The following is a 9,396-nucleotide window of genomic DNA, read 5'->3' as shown; positions in this document are numbered from 1 at the left end:
TAGGTCACTAAATAAGCCCTAATAAGGGCTTGCTTACAGCACGTCAGTGTGGTCCAACGGGCAATCTTCTTGAGTAAGGAGAGCAGTGCCAGGAAAATAAGAAAAATCTTCTCCTGGTGTCCTGAGGTTGTCCCCAGGGCTGCTGGGGCACCTCGGAGATCAGGCAGGTGGGAGAGGAACTGCACAGAGTACCAAGTGAAAACCAGCACGCGATCACACGGATAGAGATCGCGCCGTGAGCACAGCAGCGGTGTACGGTCCAATCCTCGACAGCTCGTGTCGCTCCAGACCAGGAGCACTCCATTAACACCGGGTTTTTCTCCAGCGGTGATACGTAAATGTGTTGCAAACTCAGATACAGAAAGGCCAACTGGAAATCACATATTTTCCAGAACACAAGTACACCCAGGAATTACCCCATGTCTTGCTTGCCACAGATTATTTATGTCATGTTTTAAAAGCACTATATCATATATATTTCCAAAATCCCAGGGGAGGAAGAAAAATGCTTTTGCAAATAAAGAATGCAGCTTCTGTACTCGGCGAAGAGCGGCAAGAGCAGTAAAGCAAAATGCCTCAAATTCATGGTTTTAAAGAAATTATCTTGGAAAAGCTTAATAAATAGGATTACTTTTATTTTTGTGAAAAAGTTCATTTACGATGCCTTGTTTTCTTGATCCATGTTATCAAAACCTTAATTTGCTCTCTCCAGAGTATGGACTTCAATAGAATAAACATTCCCCTACAGCAAACACCGAGGCAGTGACTTCTCTCAGTGAGCACACACAAGACATAAAATGCTACAGCCCTTGCCATAACTCAAACCGTCCTCAGCCATGGGAACGAGCGCGTTTAAACGTGACTGAAGGTCTGTTTGTGGCACCGTGGGGGGTGCACGCAGGGTGTGCGTACTGCACAGCGGAGGGCCTACGCGAGACCTGTGCTGGAGCCTGTTTGTCATTCAAGGGCACGTCATGGGAGCAATGGCATATAGTATTATATAGTTTCTTTTACAGTGGCTGTTTTATCCTTAATCTGATCATAGCAACTTGCAAGACACATACACACACACACATATATATATATCTTTCCTAACAGAAAAGATAATACATCACAGAATGGTCAGGGTTGGAAGGGACCTCTGGAGATCATCTAGTCCAACCCCCCTGACAGAGCAGCGTAATCCACACCATCCACATCCTAATTTTTTTTCCAATGGGAAAATAAAAAATTCATCTATGTGATAGACAACAAGGAATTACAAAAGCAGGTGGATATTTTGCTGTTAGAAATCCAAGTCTTCCCTCTCGCCTTGCTTCTCTTACAATCATAATAGGAAACTTCAAAAATTATTTTCCGTTCTGTCCCTAAGAGAGTCGACGAATGGCCCAAATTCTTCATCTTTCCGACATTAGACAGGCAGGGGAGGTTAAAGCCAGCTGCGAGGGGAAAGCAGCGCTCCAGGACAAAAGCTTCCCTGTGCCCTCTGATTCAGCATCACTACCAACCAGCTCTAAAAAGATCTTCTGCTTACTTTGAACTCCACTTAATTTAAAGTAGCCAGAAAGTGAGGGATACAGGGAGGCTTAAGAGAGTTCAAAGAAATGCAGGGACCGTGCACCAGGGGAAATAAAACCCAACCCAGCTTGTCTGGGGTGTATTCAAAGTGCACATCACAGCTCTAGTGTTACCGCTAAAACGCATTAATAATTCAAAACGCATGCGCTAGCCTAAAAGCTCCCTACTCCAAAAAGAGTTTCCCAAACTCAATCTAGCTTTCATTTAGTTTTGAAACAAATGGCGAAGCCTGTCATTAAATCAAGCCTTCAGCCACAAGAGAAAGTGCACAGAAGGGGACTCTGAATCAGGCTCTGATGCTTCTCACACTTTCACTGTGCCTAAATAATCCCACCCCTTAGCAAGGCAGCACCCTCGTCCTGCTGTGACATTCCCTTTCTCTCATGCAAATCCTTCCTGCCCCACGGCTCCTGCTCCCAGCGGGTTCCCTGCCCACCTCAGCATTGCTACACCTACAATTATTGCAGACTTAGCATTAAACAATCCACCAGCATTTCAAAGGAAATTCCTGGACTCACACTGCAAAAAATAACAGAAGTTGTTTTGGTTTTTTTGAACTACGTCAAGCTGGTAAATGGGAACTTGGTCCAAAATCAGTTCTTTTAGAGCCTGAATGTTATGACACATCATACTTGCAATAAAGAAGGGTAACACTCAAGCACCACAAAGATCAATTATACAGCTGCACTGAATTTCAAGGTAACTTATAAGAATCTTTGTTAGTATCTAAACATAAATTGGCAGGACCAGACAATACCACCTACCCAAAAAGTGAGGTTTTCTAGTAGCCAATTTCTGTTCTAACCGTATTTATAAGGCTCTGCAGTCTTCCAATAGAACAGAATTCATTTTAAGGCAGGTTCATAGATCCTGAACATAAAGTATATGGCACTCCATATTTTTATTTCCAACTTGGTATAATACTGGATTTGTGGGTATCTATTAAGCAACAGTCCTCCCTCTAAATTATTACTGACATAATTCTGAGTGTGACGGTGCCAAAAGCTCACTCTGTGCTTCGAGGTGTCACCTCTGACTGCAACTCCCAAACCAATCCCTGATGCTCCAGAAAAACATTTGACAGGGCTTTAGACATACATCTATGCAGACCTAAACAAGCTTCTCCTCCTTATGGGAAATAACATATTTGAAAGAAAGAAATTTAGGATGGTGGCAGGGGAGATCTTGCACCTTAAAAATGTCCCGTAGCAAGTAATTGAGTTTTTATTAATGTTTCTTTCAGTCATACAGTAGAGGGATGGGAAGAAGAACTGCTGAGTACAATCAGAGTTTGTTCAGTTAGTTTCAAAAGAGATAAGAGCCATACTTTAGGAGAGGGAGTCTTGAAGAGGCAGTGAGAGGATCACATGCTGCTTCATGTAAATATTTTATTTTAAAAAACCACAATCGTGTGTAAACATGACATATAATGGAAACATTTAATTTTAAACTGCTTTACCTGGAAAAGAGCAACCTGAATTTGCAGGTTCTGTGGCCAAAATGCCCAGAAATGAAGAGCCAGAGGAAATAAGTAATTGATATCTTTGGAATCCTCAGTGGAGATCAGAGAGTTTGTTGGTGTGGACGCGAGGAGAGCCGAAGGTCAGAGCTCTGCCTGCAGGACATGGAAGCAGAAGCCTCTATCTTCTGCTCAAACACCACGGGGAGGGCTAAAATAACAAACCCATCAAAGTCTACAAACACGTTCAAATGCCTTCTAGACATGGTAATAGTACGGGTGGGTGAGAATACCTGCCTGTGTGTATGCCTTCCCTTTTCAACTAAAAATCTGTCTGAATCCAGACCCTTGGGAAAGTTTCGATTCACAGGAAATCTTTTGCACAAATCCCTCTGCTGCAAGTAAAACAAACAACAAAACTTGTGCCTCAGCTTAGCACATCTAGAAACATCCTCTCCGATACAGCTACACGTACTGCTTTAAGAATCCTCTTGCAGCACAGCAAACATTTTCAGATGTAGTATCTATCTACCATTAGTTCAAGCGCTTTCCCCTGCAGTGTCTTACCTTACAGGATAGATTATCATAGTGCGAGTGCAGGGACGAGCTTTCTCCTGGGCACTCAAAGACAACTCACAGACCTGTTGGAGCGGGGCCGGAGGAGGCCCCGGAGATGCTGGGAGGGCTGGAGCCCCTCTGCTGGGAGGACAGGCTGGGAGAGTTGGGGGGGTTCAGCCTGGAGAAGAGAAGGCGAAAAAGGGGAGACCTCAGAGCCCCTTCCAGTGACTAAAGGGGCTCAGGAGAGCTGGGGAGGGACTCTGGATCAGGGAGGGGAGCCATGGGATGAGGGGGAATGGTTTCAAACTGGAAGAGGGGTATAAGATAAGATATATGTAATATATAAGGTATAAGATACCTTAGATGAGGTATCAGGAAGAAATGCTTGACTGTGCGGGTGGTGAGCCCCTGGGGCAGGTTGCCCCGAGAAGCTGTGGCTGCCCCATCCCTGGAGGTGTTCAAGGCCAGGTTGGACGGGGCTTGGAGCAACCTGGGCTGGTGGGAGGTGTCCCTGCCCAGGGCAGGGGGGTGGAACCAGATGGTCTTCAAGGTCCCTTCCAACTCTAACCATTCTATGATTCTAACTCTTCCCTGATTTTACATTGGGAGAACAATCTTGAGTTCACGACACCACATGCTTTTGCGTGAGATTGTATTACTGAGTGAAGCAGATGGGAAAGTGGTGTTGATTTTCAAAGACTGGAAAGTACCTGGAAACCAGATCCCGCAGCCATCACAAGCAAGCAGTCTCCACAGGGGTCCAGGATGCAGAGCACACCTGGCGATCCAGATGGGCATATCTGGTCTGCTCAAACCCACACACCAGCAAGAGACCTCAAAGCCAAGACGGTCAGGAACACAAATGGTGCAAGATCAGGCTATATCCTACCTGCACTTCTTCACCAGGAAATGAATGAAAACATTTATAACTAGAGGACAAAGGTACACACACCCTGCTGGAAAGCTAAGCTGATGAATGAAGAGTTTAAAAACCTGTAGCCTAACTTGTTACCCCTGAGCTGCCAACTCTGTCAGCAAACCTCAAAACTCTGGCACTTAAGCACAAACTAAACAAACTACCCTTTTTGTAAGGAGGTACAGTAAACACAAAATGTAAACGTTCCCAGTGATGTTTGGTTTAACAGCTAATACATCCACCGGCATGACAAACCTCCACTGGAGAAGAAAAACACACTCCTGCTTCTGTAAATCTCAGGGATCATATCAACATGAAGTTTGCTAGTTATTAAAATCGCACCAGCTTGGCACACTTGCAGATCTACGAGTACAATATTATGCGGCATTTCAACACCATTCCTGTTAACAGTATGGCTTACTATATACAAAACCATAAGGGTTTTAATCCTCTTTCAAACTATGGAACACTAGTGAAATAGGGATTTTTTTTCTGGAGCCCACGGATTATTTTCAAATTTTTAATATATTTTAATTATACATATAATACATCATTCTGTTTTTTTTCAGGTCATTAAACCTCAGGAAAGAAAAATTTTCCAACACAACTCTGTTCCAGTTACTAATTAAAACAATTTTTATACATTTCTGTGACACGCTGCTAAAGATGATTTATGACGGAGGCAAACAGCAGGAGGTCAATGCCAAAGTTAACAGCTGGGCTTGTTACAGCCACTTTTAAGATTTACTCACGCCATCAAATAGCCACTATGCACCAATAAAGACTAAAAATCCACAAACAAATTTGCTATATTTTCAGTGTTAAACGCAGGGGAGGAAAAAATAAGCTGGAAAAAATAAGCAGGAGGTCAACGTTTGCAAATTGGAGTGCCCCAAGTCCCCAGCTGCAAAGAAGAGCCAAGTAGGCACTGATTTCCCTGAAACCACTTTGGCCCACTGGTACTTGCAGATGCTACAGAGCATCCCAGATTGGCCATCTTGTCCCAGACAGAGAAACACGGCGCTGGGTTCTGTTCTCCCATGACACACCCCTAGAGGAGAAATGAACTGGCCCAGATAAACTCTTACAAACATCCAAAGGCAAAAGGAGAATAAAAAAAAAAAGCAGAAATAACCATTTAACTGAATCAACAGGTAAAATCTCATTCGCTATTAATAATTATTTGGGGGTTATAGTCTACCCTTCAATTTATACGCCTAGATGATCAGCTTAAGATAAAGGACATACATGGAATCAGACAGAGCGCTAATCTAGATAAATATTAATAGAAAAAACCCAAACACTTTCCTCCCTATGACAGGCAATTCAATAACCAGTCAGTTCAGTAATGGCAGACAAATTACCTTTTACTTTATTAAAAAAAGATAAACAGATCTATAAATTATTAATTGCAGTAAGTGTCAGTCAAGGGGAGGAGGGCGAGAACAAAGCATGTAATATGCTTTAAGAATGATTTAGCAGCTAAAACCACGGGGAACATTGAAGGAAAAAGGGGGATTGCTGGAGGACTGCAAACTCCTTCAGCAAAATGACGACCGTGGGGTCAGTGGAAGGACCTGCTTACCCGTGAAACGCTCTCCTGCCGGGTCTTGAGCAGCCTTTAATACCTGGTAGACAATCTACACGACTCCCGCCCATTAAATCTGGCTCCCTAATACAGCTGTCAGCTTTCTCGACAGCAAACAACTGTAAAACAAGTAGTAAATGCACGAGCAGCAATGGTAAGGTTTCACAGAGAGAGATACTCTCCATAGTTGAAGTTACCCTTCCACGATTAAAACCCACGCTGGATTTCTCCCCGTGTCACTGGAAGGAAACCAAGCAAGCTGGAATTTCACAGGTGTGATCTTGTTCCAGGGGAGAATTTTTTCTAAGGAGTCAGCGGCAAGTTGGATGCGAGACCAGGAAACAGAAGAATCCAAAAACTGAGGTGAACTTACTCGAATATTTTCCTAACTTTTTTGGCATGGAGAAGCTTGGCCTAGAGACTCCAGTTTTTAAAAATCTGTTGATCTTGGCAGGAGACTGTGCCAGTTTTCGCCAGTTTTCAGGGAGTTGTGGCTGGAATTATTAAGTTAATAGAAGCAGTTTCCACCTACACTATCAACATCGTTGGTTTTATACACCCAAGGCCTTAAAGCAGCCCTTGCAACATCTCCCCCTACCACTTTAGAAGGCAACAGGAGAGAAACCACAGGGAAGAGACAGTGAACAGGAGGGGAAGGCCTTGGTCTAAAGAAGGGGAAAATAACGTATCAGAATATGGCAAAGTCATTCTGGGGGGAGATTAACAGCATCCAGCGACAAAAGGCTCAAAGAGGAGCACCGCTTTGTACGCAGTGTGGGTATGCACGGCGTAACCGCTCATACATTCACAAAGACAAAGCAAAACCCAGCAAAATTGTCTTTCATAGCACCAATACACAGCAAAATTCAGGGCAGGTTTTGTGATTTTTATTATGTATTTCCATCTCTTAAAAGGGATTGAGGTGGGGGGGGATAAAGGGGGGTGGACAATGGCCGTTTCATGTTTCGCTTTTTAAAATAATTAAGTTTTTGTCTTTTTAAACACTTTGCAAATGAGTAGAATAAATGAAAACATTACAGCCTGTAGCGGCTCCTGACTGCCAAGACAGTGAAAACGATCATGCCCACAGGAGAGCTGGGGGAACGAACAAGCCCTCCTACACTGAAGGCAGTGAGCAGGCTCAGTTTAAAATCACTGCTGGGAGGAGATTCGAGCTCGGCTGTCCGACTTCACACAGACACAGATCAGGGAGCACTCCTCCATTCCCATTGTAGACAGAGGACTGCTTTTAGCTGTGGCAGAAACATCTTATAAACCACCCCAGTTAACTCCAGAGCAGGGCATCTGCTCAGGCTTTCCCATTTTTGTTTCCTTTGCAATCCATCTCAGGAAAAAATCTGACTGTATGATTAACATGGACACCTTCACAAGCACACATCCCCTCCGCACCCCCTTCCCTGGAGTATTATTAAATAAAAGAAAAAAGGCAAACCGAAAGAAGATGACGCCAAAAAACATCTTCTCAACAGGCTTTGCTGACAAAAAGCAGAACAACTCAACTGCTCTTTGCAACCTTTCTAACTCTTAAAACACAACAGGAAAATACAATTCCAGGCGCAAACCACAGCCCCTGTCGAAAGCCCGTCAGCCCCTGGGCTCGGCTGGAAGGTTGCAGCCTGCCAATGGCAATCAAACAGCAAACAATATCGCCGAGCTCCTAAGAGGAATTCCTGGCAGCTGATGCCTCCGCAGGCGGAAACGATTCGGGTTGAAATACTTCCTTTGCCGCTGATAACGTGCTCCTACCGCTTGCAATGCCAAGGCTTAACAGATAAGGAGAGGCTCCTCCATGCACCGTAATCCAACCCCCGTCCCTGCTCCGACAGGGGGTTATTTTTAGACGGCAGCTACAGAAACGCAAACACGGGGAGACAGAGACCGTGCTGTCTGAAGGGGTAAAGCTGCGTCAAATGCAAGATTGCGAAGTGATAGGGATGTGCATTACAGCAATTCCTCTCCTTTAGCAACGGGCGTTTCAGGGAGCAAAGAATATTATCTGGGCAGTGCAGAGCTGATCAGCTCTCCATTTTCCATTACTAAAACCTACTCGGCTAAAGATAATTTCTTAATTCTTTCAAGTGAAGAACAAAGTCTTTATTTCTGGCAGGAAGTAAAGATATTTATGGAATACCTAATCACTATTTCTCCTGTTTATATTAACGGCACATAGCAGTAAGTAAAGTAAAATCACATTTGCACCATGTGAGCGGGGAATCATTCTGCTTTGTATAACTCAGCGACATTGGGGTTTGTTGCAATAGCCCAATTCCTATGTATTAACAAGCCCTGAAGCTCACTAGAAGGCAGAGAGACTACGTGACAACTGCTGTACTGAGCTACTCCAATTACATGTGAATGAGTTAACGTGAACAGCTCTACAGCTAAAACACCCAACAAGAACACGCAATCAAATCAGCCGGGGCTGAGCACTGTGCTCGTGCGCTGAGCTTCAACTCAGACGAGTCTCTGGCAGATACCACACAGTTTGGTGTGTACACATCACCTCTGGCCCCATTGGTGCAGCTGTCTGCAGTACACCGCACCATGCTGGGCCACCTCCAGCCCCTGAGAAGGAAGCAGACCCTGAAATCATGCTTAAATTTAACCACGCTGCCCTAGAAACTGATTGTGACCATATTATTTTAAGTTACATGGGGATGATTTAGGCACTTCTGAAGTTAGATGCACGGTGAGCCCTTCTGCCCTAACGTAAGAGATGCTGAGGACTTCCAACTCCATTCTCCAGTGCTTAACTGACCACTGAGATGTCCCATACAGGGATGTGTGTGCAAGCAACGTTTGCTCTGTAGATGAATGAAAGAGTTTTGATGTTTGAGAGGGGAGAGGCAGCACAAGCGGACGTTAGCCAAGAACTGTGGAAAGGCAGCGGAGCTTAGGAGAGAAGGAAGGCTGGAGTAGATGACCTTTAAAGGTCCCTTCCAACACGAGCTAGTCTCCGATTCTGTGAAGCCAGCAAAACTGACGTTGAGTAATCACAATCCAGCCATGGCCTAATAACATCTCGTTTGGGAGACACACACCATAGCAAGGCTGAACCACAGTTCTGCTCCCGCTAACACGGCTCCTAAACATTTATCCAATGGTGGACTAAAATAAATCTGTTATGCAGAACCTGGATTTTCATGGTGAAATTAAAAATCAATGGTGTAGCCTTGAAAAACAGACGCGGTAATAAATGTAAGGTATTTCAGCAAAACATCAGGGAACTTCTGGCACTGACGCAATCTGTAAAGCCCATCCCGTAACTACAGCTTT

The 9,396-nt window shown here is 44.3% G+C and overlaps 1 protein-coding gene across 1 annotated transcript in view; it reads right to left on the bottom strand.

The window, feature by feature from the left end:
• The window catches only part of ARHGAP32 (Rho GTPase activating protein 32), a 152,610-nt gene that overhangs the window by 120,562 nt on the left and 22,652 nt on the right, over positions 1 to 9,396 (bottom strand). The gene's annotated exons all lie outside the window — the stretch shown is intronic.

The sequence above is a fragment of the Charadrius vociferus genome, unplaced genomic scaffold (genome assembly GCF_000708025.1).
Source record: "Charadrius vociferus isolate BGI_N301 unplaced genomic scaffold, ASM70802v2 scaffold858, whole genome shotgun sequence".
Lineage (NCBI taxonomy): Eukaryota > Metazoa > Chordata > Aves > Charadriiformes > Charadriidae > Charadrius > Charadrius vociferus.
The sequence above is the reverse complement of the archived record's forward strand: the minus strand, read 5'-3'. Positions and strand labels throughout refer to the sequence as shown.